The sequence below is a fragment of the Mustela nivalis genome, assembly GCF_964662115.1.
Source record: "Mustela nivalis genome assembly, chromosome: 1".
In the NCBI taxonomy this organism is placed as follows: Eukaryota; Metazoa; Chordata; class Mammalia; order Carnivora; family Mustelidae; genus Mustela; species Mustela nivalis.
This window is the reverse complement of record NC_139020.1, coordinates 21,902,331-21,921,943: the sequence shown is the minus strand read 5'-3', so window position 1 is coordinate 21,921,943 and position 19,613 is coordinate 21,902,331. Positions and strand designations below refer to the sequence as shown.

General features: G+C 33.2%; 1 protein-coding gene across 2 annotated transcripts in view; it reads left to right on the top strand.

The window, feature by feature from the left end:
• NCAM2 (neural cell adhesion molecule 2) overlaps positions 1-19,613 on the top strand; it is a 513,251-nt gene that overhangs the window by 432,658 nt on the left and 60,980 nt on the right. The window lies entirely within an intron of this gene.

The window sequence follows — 19,613 nt, the reverse complement described above, 5'->3', positions numbered from 1 at the left end:
CCAGGTTTTAATTTTAGTTCAATTTTAATTAAAATCTGAAGGGAAAAAAATCAAACTTTTATGGTAGAGAAATCCACTTTCAGCTTTGTAAAGGAATTATTCCAAGTCTGTTTTTAAGTACAGGTTTGTATTTATAAGTCATATGCCTGTGCCTGAAAGGTCCACAAACTGATTTTAAGTAGGAGCTTAAATTGGAATAGAATAAAGATTAATAGATCAAATGCAAAGAAGGATTTTGATACAACTAAAGAGATGCTAATTCCTAGTACCTTCCTTTGTCTCAAAGGGGTAGCCCTAACTTCAATGGCACCAGCAGCTCTCTTGGAATAAAGAAACTTTCTGGTCTGAATATTCCAAAATCATGAGCTTAATATTATTTATATAGATTCAGGAGGAGGCTCCACATCAACAATGAAAAGCTTATTTATTACATGCATGGAATTTCCCTGTACAAACAGCATGTTACAGCACCTCGTTTCTCCATGTTTTAGTTTTTCCCTAGGAATCACTTCCATGCTCTGCCATCTTCCCATCGACCCCAAACCCCAGTCTTTCTCTTAGTGCGGCTGGCTTGATACAGCCTACAAAGTGTGCTTTTACATTATTTGCCTCAGATAATTGTTTAGCTTTTAAAACTGGACATTAATACCCTTCAGAGGTATGGCAGATTTTGGCACAATTATTTTGTAATTTTTTCCCATTGCTTTGTATTAGAATTTCTTGATCAAATGTTAGCATTTTTTCAATCTTCCTGTTTGGAGTGTTTCCTCATTGTCTCTATATTTATCTTTTACTCTACTCTAAAATTTTAACAATTATATTTTTTCATTTACCTCTTGTTCTTAAAATTGTTAAATCATGTATGCAATATATTCTCTTCTCTCTCTGATAATTGTAATGACATTTCATTTGCAGAATTATTTTTGCTCCATGATTTGGTTTTCTTTTCCTAGACTTATCTTCTTGTTGGTATGGTTTGTTTTGTTCTTATTCACATTGGAGACATTCCCCAAGTATTGGTAATCCTTGCCTGAATATGTGCATTTAAAAGTAAGAAAAAAATCACCCCTAAGCTCTGTGCAAAGACAGGTTTTTTTTTTTTTTTTAAATATTTTATCTATTTATTTGTCAGAGAGAGAGGGAGAGAGAGCAAGCACAGGCAGACAGAATGGCAGGCAGAGACAGAGGGAGAGGCAGGCTCCCTGCCAAGCAAGGAGCCCGATGTGGGACTCGATCCCAGGACGCCAGGATCATGACCTGAGCCGAATTCAGCTGCTTAACCAACTGAGCCACCCAGGCGTCCCAAAGACAGTGTTTTTTAACCCTTGACATCAGATGGGTTTCTAACTTCCCCATCAACAGAGATCTGTGAAATAGTAACAATCTTAAGATATCATTTTGAGGCTGTTCAGTTATTATTGGCATACCTGGCTACCAAGGCACTGTGGAAAAGTAGCTTCTGTCAGATTGTGTCATATGCTGCCCACAAAGTTTGCCCAGCAAATCAACTCCATGCTCCCTCATGTTTAGAATTCCAACGTACAAAACTTTATCGGTCCCACTTATCCAGATAATAGACCTTCCATCTTCTGTTGAGGTGAGAGAGAGGAATTCATGTTCTCTTTAATCTGAGGAAAGGGCAAGAGAGTACAATTGTTTAAATGTTTGATGATCATCCAGTTTTGTATCCTTTTGGACTTAAAATTATTGAGACTTTTCTAAAACTTCTGTAAGCCTATTTAGTTTACCTCTCTTTATCATCTCATCTTCATATACAGATTTTTATAATTTCTGATGTAACATTATATTTTTATATGTGAGTTTTTTCAATTTTTAAAACAGACAATATTAAATTAACTTGTTTATATATTTATGACATAGTATTGAAAATCATACTTTCAAGAAAAATGAGCATATCAATGTTACTAATGATTAGTACCTATAATTATCTAAGCTTTCTGTTCTGTTGAGCAGCTTCTAGGCAAAAATATTCTCAGTTTTCTTGGAAACTGACCAGCTTCACATGCACATTAAGTAGAAATTTTAAATATAGATTAAGCTCCAAAATTTGGCAGTTTTCCCAACAATACCCAGGATAACAAAGTCCATCGGATATGGATACACACAGCGTAAATTTGCATATATTGTATAATATACAACCACAAGAAATATTTACATAGACTATGATGTAAGTGGAACCCCATGGAAATTATTCAATAAGGCAGCTCTGCCTATTGGTAGATATTTTTACATTGTGTAAAAGAACCTGTTAAAATCCAAAAGGTAATTTAATACAACCAGCTCCTTATTGAAAAACATGCTATTTTATTTTCACTCAAAAATTTTTTGTTCAAAAGCCCACTAATCATGCAATAGATTTCAGATTATTCAATAGCTTCTGGATTCTTCAGTGGTAATTGAGGAACATACTGTATACAAACAATGCTATATAAACAGATTGCATAATAACATAATAGAGCAGATTTATTTCCATTAAATTATTTACTAATTTTAGTAGTGAAAATATACAGAGTTGGGCTTCTTTTGTTATGAATTGTAACTCAGAAAGTAACATTTTCATTAGAACCACTGTATTAAAGTCATTGCCTATAAATGTTTTCTGGGATCATTATTGAATTTAAAACCTTTTTGCTCTTGTTCTTACTTAAAAAGAAGGCTAGTGATTATTTAAAATACAGAAGGAAAATAATGAGAATGAGCATCATATCTCAGCTAAAGTTAGAGTAAGCCCACAAATGTATTGCTTCAAATGCATCACTTTCAGAAATTTATCAGGAATTTTCTATGTTGTGTTACGTTGCCACTAAAAATAATGAAAGAAATAATTGATATGCCTTTGTTACTTAAAACTTTTTTAAAAATTTCTGTTGTTGCTTTTGTTTTTTTGGAAATGCACCTCAGAAGATGTCCCTGCATGACAAATGACACGATCATCCTTTTAGATCTTTGTCTTCTGCTTCTTCTGTCCATCAACTAAACACAATGGTCCCTTTTACCAATAAAAGGGTTTTTTTTTTTCCTTTTACCTTTGTGTGTGTTTTTGTCTGTGTTCTTGAAACACATATTATCATAAATTTTCTTTTATTTGGTGATATATTGGCAGGCATCTTTTCTAATTAATGAGTGAAGAGTTCATGCGGCCCAATGACATGAACATGATAGTTACTTCAGGTGTGCAATGCTAGAACATACCAGGTCTCAACAAACTTTTTGGCTACCAGCTGTGATGGAAAGGGTCTGAGAGGGTTTTGGGATTAGCTTGTTTGTTTTTTAAGTAATCTATGAAACATAACTCTTTTTTGTTATAGTAGGAATGTTTTTTCTGTTGAAGGATTGTAGTTTTTGTGTAGTTTACCAATACCTAAAAGTTATAACATCATTTCAAATTACACTTAGATTTTTATTCCAATGTTTCTTTAATCCATGTTATTTACAGTAGCCTGGGTGACACTGGATTACCAAATAGTTTACTACTCAGTTTTACTGTTTTAGAAACAATATTAAGTAATCATTATTTAAGATTAGCTCTAAACTACTGCAGATTTTAAAATCTTAATATAGTCTAGTGCTTTTAAAAATTCTCTACCAAGAATACTTTCTACAATTACACTATTTCCAACATAAATGTGTCTGAAGAAAAATGGTTATCATTTTAATGACTATATTTCACATGCTAAAAGAGAAATTGACTATAAAAATCATCTATTTTAAATACAAGGGCAATAAACTCTTGTGAATTTCAAAGAAAGGGAGATAAAAGTAATCCACGTTAATTCTGTATTTTTAGTGAAAGGAAATTTGTTCTAATTTGAATATAATGAGTAGAATTCTGTGTGTTAAAAATGAAAACAAGAATACCTTGGACTATTTTCATTGTGCCTGTTAAAAAAAATGAGCTAAATCAGAAATTTATATTTAATAGCAATCTTACTGAATTTAAACTATATAAATCAAAACATACGGGAAATACACAGAAAACAAGGCTAAGAGAGAAATTGAGTGAAATACCACCCTTAAGTAAAATTATTTGTATGCTGGAATCTTCCCCACATATACCAATATGAAGACCCCAATTCATTCATAATTCTGTATTTAGCCTGGTATCTGTTATAATGAGAAAAAGAGCTTCTATACAAATGCTTTTTAAATTTTCAATAAAATTAATGAACTCTTCTGTATGTATATAATTTTATAAATCAGAGAAATAAGTGGTATGAAGAAATGAAATTAATTTACATAAGATATTTGTGAGTAGTGAGAAAAGAAACATGAATATTTCATGAGTATTTTATAGATATTTAATCCACAGGAAAAAGAAGTATTCATTGGTTAGTAGAAACTTAAAAAAAATAAAAGTCCATCTCACTGCTCAAACATACACATTTTTGGACACTTTAATATTAAGTATAAATATGATTTTTCCTTGAGTATAACTCATAAATTTTTCTTAATTCTAGTGAAGAATCACTGTGGGGTGACCATTGTAGTTATTTTAATACTGAATTTAACTAATAGGAAATCTTAGAAGATATGTTTAAATTTTATACCCCTAAAGTTTTTTAAATCATGCCTAAAATAATTCACTTTACTAAATAAGCATTATTTGATTTTTTGATTGTTAAAAAGTTCATCATTATGAACAGCATTTTCTGTATTATAGTATATAAATATTCTCAAAGTTAAGCAGGAGTACAGAGCTTTTCCTTTATGTACTAAGTGGCTCAAGATTCTTCTATTACTGGGAAGATTCTAAGGCCTTCTTCAGTAATGCCATCATATAGGCAGGATGGCCATCATGGACTGGCATGATCATAAATGGTTTCAGAGACTGACAGTACTCTGGTTCTTAACTCTTTTGCATCATGTATGGACCATGCAGACAATGTTCTTACTTTTCATATTCTTGCCATTTCCTGTGTTTGTTCTTTTTTCTACATATGGAGGTCTGATTAATAATGTACATTAATAATGTACTGCTTTGATTTTTCTCACTGCCCTTTCTAGAAATCACTAAATATTATCACATGGTTTCACTTACTTGTGGAGCATAAGGAATAACATGGAGAACATTGGGAGATGGGGAGGAGAAGTGAGTTGGGGGAAATTGGAGGGGGAGACAAAGCACAAGACACTGTGGACTCTGAGAAACAAACTGAAGGTTTTGGAGGGGAGTAGTGGGGGGGGGGTGTTGGGTGAGCCTGGTGGTGGGTATTAAGGAGGGCATGTATTGCATGGAGCACTGGGTATGGTGCATAAACAATAAATCTTGGAAAACTGAAAAAAATTAAGTTAAAAAAACACTAAATAAATACATAGCCCATCAAAGCCTGACCACTCACTGTGGCATACACACATTCTATATTCTTACGGCCATGCTTGAGTTTATGTTATGCTGTCTACTCTTTCCTGTCCATCCATCAAGGTCCAATATAAATTTGACCTTTTTGGTAAGGGTTTATTTTCTAGTAGAAATATTTTTACATTCCTTTGAAATTCTATAGTAAATATTGCTTATACTAACTAGTATTTGGCAGCTTCTCACCTCATAACATAAGTATTAAGACACAAGTGACATTTATCCATCTTGATTGCACAGCTGAGAGCCTGTGTAACATAGTGTATGGACCTTTGAATCTTCTACATCACCTGAGATGAATAAATGGATTACTTAATTATTAGGTTTGCTTTTACTCAAATAAAATTACATAGCTATTAACTCTTCCCAAACTTCTATGAAGTTTGACTGTGTCCAGACTAAATTAAATGGAACCATCTAAGCAAGTTGGTTGTTTTTCCCTTTCTTTGGAGTTTTCAAAGATTCTGCTAGCTTTTCTGGGTGCTAATATTATAGAATAAGCTGTTCCATAAAACCTGGTACTAGCTCACCTAAGATTAAAGAAAGAAGAACTCCTTAGGTCATAGAACATTCCTATGCAGTTCTGGGTATTGGGCAGATCAGTGGACAGTTAGGATACTTATCACATCATAGAAAAACTAGTGAGCTCTGTAAAACTGCTTCAATTTAGATCGTTTTACTAGAGATCTTCATCCTCACAACTGAGTTCTGTGACACAGTCACAAATAGTATGAACTTTGGATTTGGAGTTCAAGACATGTGATCTCCTGTCTAGGGGAGCATTATTTTACCCCCTCATTTATTGGTGGGGTTTCTTTCCTACATATTATATCTATAAGACTTTGAGTACTATTGACATTTTTAATAATAGTAAACATTCTAATACATGGATATGGGATATATTTCCATTTATTAATATCTCTTTTAACTTCTTTCCCACAATTTTTGCAAAAATATTTTGTAGTTTCTGTTCTGCAAATCATAATTTCTTTCATGAGTTAATTTCTAAGTATTTTATTACTTTTGATGCCATCAAAATGGAATTGTTTTCTGAATTTTCCTTTTTAGATTGTTCATTGTTAGTGTACATAAATGCAACTGATTCTAGAATGTTGACTTTTTATCTTCTCATTACACTGAATTCATTTTTTTAGTTCTGAAAGTTTTTTGTGGAACTTTTAGAATTTCCTACATATAAGATCACATCATCTGTGAACAGAGATAAGTTTACTTCTTTCTAATTTAAATGCTTTTTAAAATTTTTTCTTGCCTAATTGCTTTGGTTAGAAATTCCAGTTCTATGTTAAATAGAAGTGGTAAAAGCTGGCATCCTTTCCTTGATTCCTGATTCTGGAGGAAACAAATTTTAATCTTTCACCATTAAGTATGATTAACTGGAAATTTTTAATATATGGCTTTTATTATGCTGAAGTATTTACTTTTTATTCCTAGGGGTTATTTTAGTGTTTTTATCATGATAGAGTATTAAATTTTTTCAAATGCTTTTTTTCATCAATTGGGATGATTGATATATATATTTTTCCCTTTATCCTATAATTGTGTTGAATTACATTGTTTAATTTTTGTATGTGAAACATCCTTTTTAGGAATAAATTCTTCTTGGTCATGGTTTACAAACCTTTTAATATGCCACTGAATTTGGATTCTAGTATGTTATTGAGGATTTCTGTATCACTGTTCATAAAGGATACTGATTTGTGGTTTCTCTCTTTCTTTTTATCTTTCTTTCTCTTTTTGTAGTGTTTTATCTCAATCCAGTATCATGTTAATGCTGGCTTCATAGAATGAGTTAGGAAGTGTTCCTTCCTCTTCATTTTTCTTTAAGGAATTTTTGAGAAAAAATTGTATTAGTTTGTCTTTTTTTTGTTGTTGTTTAAGATTTATGTATGTGAGAAAGAGGAATGGGGGAGGCACAGAGGAGAGAGAAAATCCTGGAGCAGGCTTCGTGCTGAGCTATGACCCTAATGCAGGGCTCAATCCCAGAATCCTAAGAGCATGACTTGAGCCAAATCAAGAGTTGGACACCACCAGCTGAGGCACCCAGGCACCCTGGTATTAGTTTTTCTTCAAATGTTTGATGAGAATTCACCGGAAGCTATTAAGTCCAAGGTTTTTCTTTGTCAGGAGATTTTTGAATACTGATTCAATCTTTGTATTGGTTATAGGTCTATTCAGATTTTCTGTTACTTTATAATTTAGTCTTTGTGTAGCTAGGTTTTGTGTAACTAGAAATTTGTTCTTTTCATCTAGGTTATCCAATTGATCAGCATACAGTTGTTCATGGTAGTCTCATAATCCTTTTTATTTATGTAGCATTTGTAGTAATGTCTCCGGTTAATTTCTGGTTTTAGTAATTTTAGGGTTTTGTTTTGTTTTGTTTTGTTTGTTTTTTTGGTCTTAGCTTATGTAGCTGAAGTTTTTTTTAACTTGATCATTTTTTGAAGAATCAACTTTCCATTATTTTTCTATTTTCTGTTTCATTTTTATCAGTCTTAATTGTTCTCATTTTCTTAACTCTGCTGGCTTGGAGTTTAGTCATTTCTTTTTCTAATTCTTTGAGTTGTAAAGTTAAGGTGCTGATTTGAGATGTTGCTTGTTTCTTTTTTCTTTTTTTTTTTTTTTAAGATTTTATTTATTTGACAGAGAGACAGAAATCACAAGTAGGCAGGGAGGCAGGCAGAGAAAGAGGGGGGGAAGCAGGCTCCCTGAGGAGCAGAGAGCCCGATGTGGGGCTTGATCCCAGGACCCTGGGATCATGACCTGAGCCGAAGGCAGAGGTTTTAACCCACTGAGCCACCCAGGCACCCCAAGATGTTGCTTGTTTTTTAATGTAAGCATTTAGAGATATGAATTCCTCCTGAGTCCCGCTTTTGCTGTGGCCCATTAGTTTTTTATACATAATGTTTTCATTTTTATTCATCTCTAAGTGTTTTCTAACTACCCTTGTGATTTCTTCTCTAACTCATTGGTTTATTTAAGTATGCAATGTTTAATTTTCATTATTTTGTGATTTTTTAAAATTTCCCTTCTATTAATGATTTCTAACATCCTACTGCTATGGTTAGAAAAGTTATTTTATATATAACTTTTAAAGTTCGTTGAGATTTAATTTGTGGCCTAATATATGGTCTATCTTGGAAAATATCTTATGTGAAGTTAAGAATAATCTAGTTGTTTGGACAGTATTCTAAATTTAATTAGTTTATTTTGTTCCTTAAGTCCTCTGTTTCCTTTCTTATCTTCTAATTTATCTGTCCATTATTGTGAGTGGAGTATTGAAGACTCCAAATATTATTGTTGAGTTAATTCTCTGTTCATTTCTGTCAGTTTTCCTTCATATGTATTTTGATGGTCTATCAGTAACATGTGTGTGTTTATAATTGTTATATCTTCTTCCTGTATTGAAACTTCTATTAATGTAGTTTCCATTTTGTCTGCTCAGATGCTTTTTGATTTAAAGTGTCTGTTTTCTCTGATATTAGTATAATCAGCCTTGGTCTCTTCTGGTTACTATTTACATGGAAAATCTTTTTCCATCCTTTTACATTCAATCTATTTGTCTTTGGATCTAAGATGCGTATAGTTGGATAATATGATTCTAGTCATTCTGCCAATCTCTGTCTTTTGTTTGGAGAGTTTTAATCCATTTACATTTAAAGTAATTACCAATAAGGGGAGGACTTCTGTCATTCTGCTACTTGTTTTCTTTATGCTTTACAGATTCATTTTTGTCCTTTATTTTCCACATTACTGTCTTCTTTTGTATTTAGTCATTTTTTTGTGTGTGGTAAAATGTTTAAATTCCTGTCTCATTTGTTTTTGTGCCTATCCTATAGCTATTTTCTTTTTGGTTACCATGGGAACTTCATTTAACATCCTAAAGTTATAATACTTTAATTTGAATTTATACTAGCTTAGCTTCAGTAATAATACAAAAACTCTGCTCTTTTATAACTTCATCCTCATCCTTTTTGGTTGTTGGTATCAAAAAATTACATCTTTATGCATTACATGCCTAAGAACACGAACCAATAATTCTTTTAAATGTATTAATATCTTAAATTCTGTAGAAAGCAAAATTTGGAGTTACAAACTAAAGTTAGAATATTTTTTTAATGTAATCTCTAAAGTCATGTAGGAAACCACAAGTACAGTTGCAAATCATTGTTCCAGTAGTACCAGCTTTTGTAGTTGCCAGTGTAATTGCCTTTATTGAGATCTCTATTTCTTCATATGACTCTGAGGCATTGTCTAGTGTCCTTTTATTTTACACTGCAAGACTCCTTTAGAGCTTTCTTGCAGAGTAACAAAGTACTCATTTTTTGTTTGTCCAGAATGTCTAAATTTATTCCTCATTTTTGACAAATAGTTTTGTCAAACAGAGTGCAGTTATTCCCCTTTAGCACTTTGCATAAACCATTCCTCTGCCTTTTGTTATTGCCTAATGTTATTGAGGATTCCATATACATAATGAGTTACTTCTCTCTTGCTACTTTCAAGATTCTCTCTTGTTCTTCAGCTTTTGAAAATTTGATTATAATATATCTTGTTGTTGGACTTTTTGAGTTCTGCTACTGTGAAATTCATTGAACTTCTTGGATGTTTACATTTCTGGCTGAAGTTTTCAGGCATTATTTCTTCAATTATTCTCTTTGTTTCTTTCTCACACTCTTCTTGTGAGACTCCCACAGTATGATTATGACTCATTTAATCATGTTCCACTGGTCCTTTAGGCTCTGATCATTTTCCTTCAGTCTTCTTCTTCTTCTTCTTCTTCTTTTTTTTTTTTTTGTTTAGATTCAAGAGTTTTCATTGTCCTATCTTTAGGTTTGTTGGTTCTTTCTTCTGCTCACTCAGATTTACCTGTGAAACCTCCTAATAAATTTTTCATTTTAATTATTGTACTTTTAAGCTCTATAATTTCTTTTTGGATTCTTTTTAGATTCCTTCTCTTTATTTTGGCCATACATTTTTTTTAATTGTTGTTTTGTTTGTTTGTTTGTTTTCTTTGTCCACATCTTCTTTTAGTTCTTTGATCATCTTAAGATGGTTGTTCCAAGTCTTTTTTCTAAATATCTACCATGAGATATTTTTCAGGGAAGGTTTCTGTTGATTAAAACATTTTTTCATTCAATGGGCCATAATTTCTTGTTTCTTTGCATGCCTTGTGATATTTGTGTTAACAGCTGGACATTTGAATTTAATAATATGATGATAACTCTGGAAATCAGTTTTCCCCCTTCCCCTGCATTAACTCTTATTATTCTTGTTTATTTTTCTTTTTAATTTATTGTTGTTGTAGGCAATGTCTTGGCCAAGGATTAGACTCATGTTAACTTAAGGTCTTCTTAGGGTACTAGTTCTTTAAATCCTTAGGAAGTCACTTTTGCCAGAGGAGGTAGGGCATGCAACAGTGAGGAGAGGTACAACAACAATGGCTGCTCACCTTCTTGTCTGCATCTCTGTGATCAAAAGCTGCAATCAAAATCAGAGCAAGAGGGTGCCTGCGTGGCTCAGCTGGTTAAGCAACTGCCTTCAGCTCAGGTCATGATCCTGGAGTTCTGGGATCCAGTCCTGCATCAGGCTCCCTGCTTAGCAGGAAGTCTGATTCTCCCTCTGACCCTCTCCCCTTTCATGCTCTCTCTCTCACTCTCTCTCTCTCTCTCAAATAAATAAATAAAATCTTAAAAAAAAATCAGAGCAAGACCCCTGGTATTTTGGAGAGAGTGTCCTTTTTTTATCCCCCTGACTCCTACATGCTGAGTGCAGGCTGCTGCAAGAATGTTTGTGCATCTGCCTTCTACTTGTCTGGGGTGGGAATGGGAAGCTGCTACTAGCTAACAGCTGAAATTGACCAAAATTTACCACAATTTGCCATCTATATCCTCCCCTAGAAGTTGTAAGCCTTTAATAGACTCTGAGTTTCCAGAATATTTACATCAGGCAGGCAGATTCTGCCAATACAATTGTTGTTTAGGTGGAAAGAAAAGATTCTTGGTGCTTCCTCCTCCACTTCCTTCCTAGAATCCTCCCTTTCCATTTATAATTCTTCATGTTCATTGACACTTTAATTTATAGACATTCATTCTTTCAACTTTAAAATACAAGATTCAGATGACTATTTTAAAAGCTTTCATGAGGGAGTCCAGTGGAATTGTTCAGACAAACATCTTCAGTTTATATGAAATGTTCATAAATAAGTGAATTACACATGTGAATATTTGGTCATATAATTATCTGCTTCATAATTTAAATTCTCCCAAAAAAATTCAAAATTCTCTAAGTCAAATAATTTGATACCTTTAAAACTAGCTGTATAGAAATATATTTTCATAAAATACTCAAAATATTTACACATAATTTTTTGTCACAAATTGTTTTGGTATATGATATCTGTAAAATATGAATGGCAAGCATTCACAATAATTTGCCTGAAACATTTAAGTTTGATGGAAAATGAAATACATATGTATTAAACAAGATAAAGAAAGGATCATACATAATCCAAAATATCTGGATAAACTAGAATGTTTCTGTGTTCTGAGATTCATTGAAAAATATCAAGCAACTGATGGGAACTGGTGGAGATGTCTGAATTAACTACAGAAAAGCATACTTTTTTTTAGGTGAAATTTTAAGTGCCATTATGAGTTTAAAAAAATAGTATATAACTTCCTTTAAATTAGAGAAAGAAAACTTTTAAAAAGTAACTAGGGGGAAAAACTGCCCAAGTCACACTTTGTTCTGAATCTTATATTTTAAGGGAATCTCTAAGCTGTCTGTATGGTTTGGTGTGTTGAGATAATAGAGAACATAAATAATAGAGCAAAACCAGCTCACTCCTCATTATTTGGAAAAATGGCTAAGGATATATGGCCTTGGGTGGGATATATGAAATAATCTGTTTGATTTGTTTTAAAAATAAGTAAGACAGAAAAAATTGGCTAAAATTTATAATAAACAGAACCATCTGGGAAATGTCTCTCTTGTGCAGTGAGAGGGCTCAGAATCAGAACTCAGTGATCAGATAGTCTGAGCTGACTTTGCTCTGAATCTCTCATCATTGCATTTCTGCTTTTATTATAACGTGCTCCTGTGAACTAAAGAAAAAAAAAAAATCAGAGTTGTATTTATCTTACGGTGCTAGGAATTTATGAAGATTATCAACATACATTTATATTGTGCTTTCTGATGACAATCCAGAAACACGTAAGTAGGCTATTCTAAAAGATTGTGTTCTCTGATAGCTTAAATTAAATCTTAAAAGTCATATGCAGTATTACCATTTTTGTTAGCTTATCATTTTTAGTTTTATATGTAATTAATGTCTTTGGGAAAAGAATACATCTTTCTACATTTAGGTTTATGAGGATTTTTTTTTTTTAATTCCTTTCTGTACTCTGGTTTTCTAGGCTATGATACAGCTGTGAGAAGATGAAAAGATTTAACTCTAAGACAGAATCTTGTTTAAATCTAAGCTTTGCTACTTAGTGGTTGGTTGATCTTTCCGAGCTGCCTTTTATTTATAAAATGTAGAATGCAACCAAACTATACTAGTCTAAGTATGAAATGAAATACCATCAAATGGGATTTGAGTTATGGGTTTCTTTTTCCCACTAGCAAAAAGTTTTTCTTGAAGAAATAAAATGTGCTTTAAGTGTTCAGCAATACAAGAGTGAGGTCAATAAGTGATAAAGGATACCAGCTATAGATTTAACAGTGTCCACTTTGGGTCAGTTTCTTTTAAAGTGATGTTTTACTTAGCATATTTTTAAAAATATCAATTTAAAAACTCCTTATTGAATTCTTACTTTGCATTCAAAATGTGTAGGCTCTGTGAGGGATGGAGACTCTCACTCTCTCTCTCTGTCTCTCTCCATATATGTGTGCGTGTGTGTGTGTGTTTGTGTGTTTGTGTGTGTGTTTCATACTCACCTGATTCTTACAATAAAAAGTTTCCAAACGATAAAACAATAAAAGCTTCCAAATACAAAAGTAGGGAGTATAATCAGTAACAGAAAAAAAAAATATGTATGTTATTAGGAGGTTATATTTAAGGTTTATAAAAAGCTTAAAGTTTCTATAGGCACGGTGTGGGGGGTCGTGGCATTTAATTACAAAAGCTTAACTTAAGCTCACAACCCCTGCCAAAAAACCTAAATAAAACGGAAAGCTACAAAAAGCTTGTAGCTTTAAAAGTTTTGTGAGCACAGACATTTCGAGAAATTAGTCTATTTAGAAGTGAAAAATAATACTCTGTTTACATTTAATCATCAAGAGAGTTCGTATTTTACAAAAACTTATTGTTTTAGACTATAGAAGGAGATGTTTGATAATTACAGATCTATCATATTTTATGTACTAAGTGGATCCTGAGAACAAATATCATTTGAACTTTTCTTGGATGAATAATTTTATATGCTAAGAAATAGATTTGAAGTGAAAGAAGTATGAATTGTTTGCAGAAAAAAATTCTTTGATGAAACTGTTCTGTTTTTAAATCAAGGTTTTTATCTAGAGTATATACATCAAAAGGATGCCACTTGATTTCAAAAGACAGTATGCACTTCTTGTGTAAAATCTCATGTCAGTTCAAACTCACTTGTTAAACTGTTTATTTTTATTCAGTTTATGCTCATGATGAAAAAGAACACAAAAGCAGTACAATAAGGAAAAATAATTTTGAATTTCAGAAGCGATGAGCCATGGTCTTAAAATATGCCATCAACATACTCTTGAGTAAAAGCCCCACACAAACCACATAATTATTTGATTAATTTTTCTTCCTGCTTTTCATCAACACATATCAATATAGATCATCTATTACACAGAATCAATTCTTAAGTGTTGTATATCTTAAAATATATATCCGTGCAAGTTATATATTATGATTCATAGAAGTTTTTAGTCATTCTTGAAAAGATGAGAGTATATCCTTTTTCAACTAATGGAATCTCGAAACACAATATGATATGTACAAAAATGCATATTCTACTTTTCAAAAGGAAATAAAAATCTAGCTGAACTGAGGTGATTGTTTACATAAACTTCTTAAAATGTAAAGACACTGCACTGGCATAGTCCCTCAAGTCATTCATATGTATGTGGGGAATAACTGAAGTGAAATACAAAAAAACAGTCTACATTATGGATAAAATACACTTTTCTTTAAACCTGTTGCAAACTCCTGCAGAAGACAGTCTGATAATTCTCCAGGAGATCGCTTCTCGGCCTTTTGGCTAAGATCAAGTGTGATAATTCTCCAGGAGAAGGAGGAGGAGGAGGAGGAGGTGGAGGAGGGGGAGAAGGAGAAGTAAAAGAAATAAGAAGAAAGAAGGAGGGGGAGGAGAAGAAAGGACTCCTGGGTGGCTCAGTCAGATAAGCATCTGCCTTCAGCTCAGGTCCTGATCCCAGAGTCCTGGGATGATTCTTGCCCAGGGCTCCTTGCTCAGCAGAGGGCCTGCTTCTTCCTCTCCCCGCCCCCCCCCCCCTTTGTGCTCCTGCTTGAGCTCTCTCACTGACAAATAAATAAAATCTTAAAAGAAGAAGAGAAAGAAGAAGAAGAAGAAGAAAAAGAAAAAGGAAGGGGAGGAGGAGGAAGAAGAAGAAGAAAAAGAAATAAAAGGGTTTTTTTGGCTTATTTTCATTGCTAGGGAACAAAAGCTGAATCTTGGGTGAGAACCTTCGGGGATTTTATTATATTTACAGATTTATCTGAGGAGATCAGCAGTAAGTGTCATCTTGAATGACGAGTCCCATCCTAGCTAAGCTTTGTGATTTCTTGTCTCAAGGTTGCTGACAGCCTGAATAAGTGGCCTTTCAGGTGGCCTTTCTACCTCCGGGAGTCCTTACCTGCTTACACTGACGGCTAGAAAACCCCATGGAGAGGCCTGAGGTTTAAGAGAGCCAAAGAGCATGGCTCAATTTCATCTCACTTTAGAACTTTGCTCAGCCTAATGAGTTTGCAAATATGTAATTTATTTTGCTCCAAGAGTCATAAATAGTCTGTAGCCTCTGCTTCTCTTGACAGCTAAAGGGATGGTATTTATAATATGTAACTGAACAAACTAAAACTTACTTTATTAACTCCCTTTAATGAACTCTGATTCCCCCCTTAAAGGGAAAATGAAACTTTAGATTTTTCTCTCTAGCAATACGATCTCCATACTTGCAAAAATAATGTAAAAACGTTTCTGTTTTCCTTCATTTGCCAGTTTCAATGTCATTAGTTTTATGCATTTCAATATTTGCTAGACTTTTGCATTTACAGCCAGATGACAAAATAGTTGTTTTTGGAACTTGATTATATTTAAATCAGGTAGAAACATTAAATTAATGAAGCAAGGAGGAGGGGGAGGAGAAGAAAAAAAAAACAGATTCTTTGCAGAACCTATACCTGTTGCCGTGTCACAGAAAAATTCGTGGTGGTTTATAATTTTCAGAAGAATTGCATTATGATTTCCAAATCATGCTAACTGAACATAACTGTAAAATAATTTATGCCATTTGTCCTTAAAGAACTTGTAGTAGTTTGTAATCTAGATCTACTCTCACCTAATTTTTGAGTTTGAATTTCTAACAAATTATAGGGAAAGAACCGATCCCACACCTCAGTTTGTGATTCTTTTGTTCTATTGTATGCGCACATTTGGGGAAAGAAAGCCTTCCATTAACTAACTTAATAATTTGAGGTATGAGTCTTTTATGAAGTATGCGGCCTTTCATATTTCAAGTGGTAGTTTGCTTTCAGGCTCTACCTTGGGTGTTCAAAAACCCTGTGTTTGGTAATATGCCAAGAAATTGTGGATGATTTAACGTATGTATCCTCTCATTTAAGAAAGGCAAGTCAAATTACAGATCCGAGCTTTGCCTCCCCTGAATCTTTTCCTTTCCCTCTCTTTAAATGGGTCCCAATTTATGGAGCGCTTTCTATTTCACACAATAATCTTTATGTTCACACAATGTTAATAAGCCTCATAATAAGGGTTATTGTAGCAAAACCCTTACAGTCAGAACTCAAAAGCAGACTGACTTCTTCTTGTGTATAAACTTTGTAAAACTTGCTTCAATAGGTTTACTTTCATGCCTCTCCCCTGTAATTTTGCCTCCACAAGGCCCCCTCATCCACATTACCGTTGGCTGTTGTAGCCCAGTGCTGTAATAACAATTCAGCCAGTAAGTCACCTCTTTGCCTCTCTCCTCTGCAAACGCTCTGGCTCTGCTGTGAAACTCAAGTCAGCAGAGGGGAGAGTCTTGATACGGAGAACAGAAGAATATGAGGAAACTTGGAGAAACGTGATTTTCTGATTTGCTTATAATGTAATTAAAGAAATGAGTTTCTCCCTGGCAGAGACAGAGGGACAACTCAACACTCCTCACAAGTCCTGTGAAATGACAGAGGAGGAAGAATGTCGACCAACCATTTAAGCCAGGAAAAGCTTTTACTAGAAACATTCAGATAATCCAAATAAAATGTGGAAGGTTTTTCTAGGGGGAGGTAGGGGTTGTTTTAATTATTTAATTTAATAATCTCCATATTCCTTTTTCGATATACTCTGATAGTTTGCTAGCTCTATTATCCATAACCTAAAAAGATGAACCGTCTGATCTCCACACTTTTGATTTCCAGATGATTTTATTTACAAATAAAGTCACATGATTTGAATTCTACTGATTTTCTTGCTGAGTTGTATCAAGGCAACAAATGAACAGAAACATTACCAATTGTTCTAACCTACACGGCTGAGTTACAGTGTATCAATGATCTTAAAATGATGGTAGCAGTTGCATCTTTATGTCATAGAAATATGGGGAGGCACATAGAACATAGCAATGTTGTCTGCAGCAAGAAAGTCATCTATAGCAATCTCTCCTATATCTGTGCAAATGTTGATATTTATAAGTAAGTATCCAAATACAGAGTATTTTGCCATTAAAAAGAGTCAAAGATGAACAACTTTTGGGCTATTATTTTGCATTGCTTCAGTCTCCATATAATATCCTCATTTGCATAGATCATTGATGTGTGGTGATGATTATTTTACGGAGCACAAATTATTTTATCTATACCTACTTTCAATTTATTTTTCTACTTGTGTTTCTGTGACACTTAATAAAAGTCTCTTCATTGATGAGCTGGGAGACTCACTCAGTCCTGAGACAGTAGGATCTCAGTCAGTGGTAGAATTAGGCTCAGAACCAAATGACTTCCTTCATGACTTTAAAGCATGCGTCACAACAGTGTCTTCTTGCAAAGTTTTTGTAGTCAGAGTAATACTTGGATGAGTCTACTATGTCCCCATGCTATATCAAGTCATTCTCCATTAGGGTAAAGGCAGGGGCAAACAAACACGGACTGCTTCATGACATCACATTCAACATTCACTGGTGCGTGACGATATTGACTGTCCAAAGGGTTAAACATTTTTATTACAAGCCCTGATGAACAAACACACTTTTATAAAGCTTTAAAAATCTCTGCAGAACAGTAAGCCTAGTTCACATTGGCTTTAAATTTGTTTTATTTATTTATGGCAAAATTGATAAGATAGGATGACTTTTAAACTTTTGCATTCCTTGTTATACTGACCTTAAACAAAAACTTTCTTTCAAAGACAGTAGGATTTCAACTTCTCAGCATTTTAGCTTTCAAAGTTTTCATTTGATTCCCTCCTCTTTTCCCTTAATCTGTATGATCTAATGCACTAACCTTTCAATTGTAGCTATTTATTTTTCTTGGATTGATATTACATATATAGATTGATTCCAGGTCAACAACTAACTGGATGTGGGTTTCCTGAAAAAGCTTACAGGTTGTTAGCTTGGCAGCAACACTTAAATTAAGCCTTCATATTCCCAGTTATTTTAGTAGTTTCAAATCAGTTGGATATCCTTGCTCATCAGACTTTCCCACATGGCCTCCCTTAACTTTGACATCAGGTATTATAATCCGAAGCTTTGTCAAAGCAATGCACTCCCAAAAGCAAGGTAAGTTTTCTTACAAGGTAGAGAAACGGAGAAATACAGATGTCAATTTTGCCAACTGGAAACATATCCTTTCTGCTGGCTTTAGAACATCTGTACTGTATTAAATAAAGTCTGTTTGGTATCTGGGATCTTTTTTGCCATTAATAATGATCTGATATATATGACAAAATATATCAGGGACATGTAAAATATATATATATAATTTTTATGTATTTTAACCTCTGCATTTTAAACAAAGAAAATATCTTTACCATTAATTCATTTTTTCTTTTCTGTAGTGGAGTAATTAACTCAATGAAATTAAGCAATTATAACAAAAAGCTAAAGAGATATCATGATAATGAATATTAGGGAGAGTGTGAAACAAAAGGAAGTATCAAAACAAATTCATTAAGTATATTCATACCATGTGGAATGAAAAAATGTTATCTAAAGAATCTATATTATAATGCAATTAGTTTTCAGAAATATTTTAATAAATCATAATTTTATTAATGTATACCATCGTCAGTCATGGGTCATATAAAACCATGTCTCTGCAAATATGATCTTGGTTACCTATGATTTAAACTTTTATTTTATGACTGATTATATTGTGTATTAGGAATTGATCATTTTATTTGGAGTGATTATATAAGCCACACATAATTTCTTTCTGACTATTTATTAAGGCTTTACCACTTCCACTAGTAAATTTGTGTGCTATTTAGCAAAAGCAATAAGGTTGGAGGAATCTATGGAATTTTGTTGGCTTCCTCAGAGGAATTTGTAAAGATAGGGTATTTTAAAGCTACCATTATACCCAAAATTCTTTGGTAAATTGAAGAAGTTGGCATGACCTAGGAGATATTTCTAATCACCTTCACATCCCTGTACTTTTTCAGATGCTCTCTTCTTAGTGTCATATTGAATCCAGGTCTGATGGGAAGTATAGAATTAAAAAGAAATTCAGAGAAAAAATAGAGGAGGTGACAACCTTCAAACCAGCATTAAAAATAATTTGATTTGATTTAAGATTATCACATAAATTATCTATTTTGGTTATGGAGTCAGCTTTATGACACTTTTCTACCATGAGTGGAAGACCCCATACCCAAGACCAGAGTTCTGTGTGTTTAATTCCGTATCTCCATGAAGTTCCATAGAAATAGTGGATTTAAAGTAGATAAAATATTTGGGATGCATATAATAAAGATATTTTGTTCAGATTATTCTTATTTATTGAATA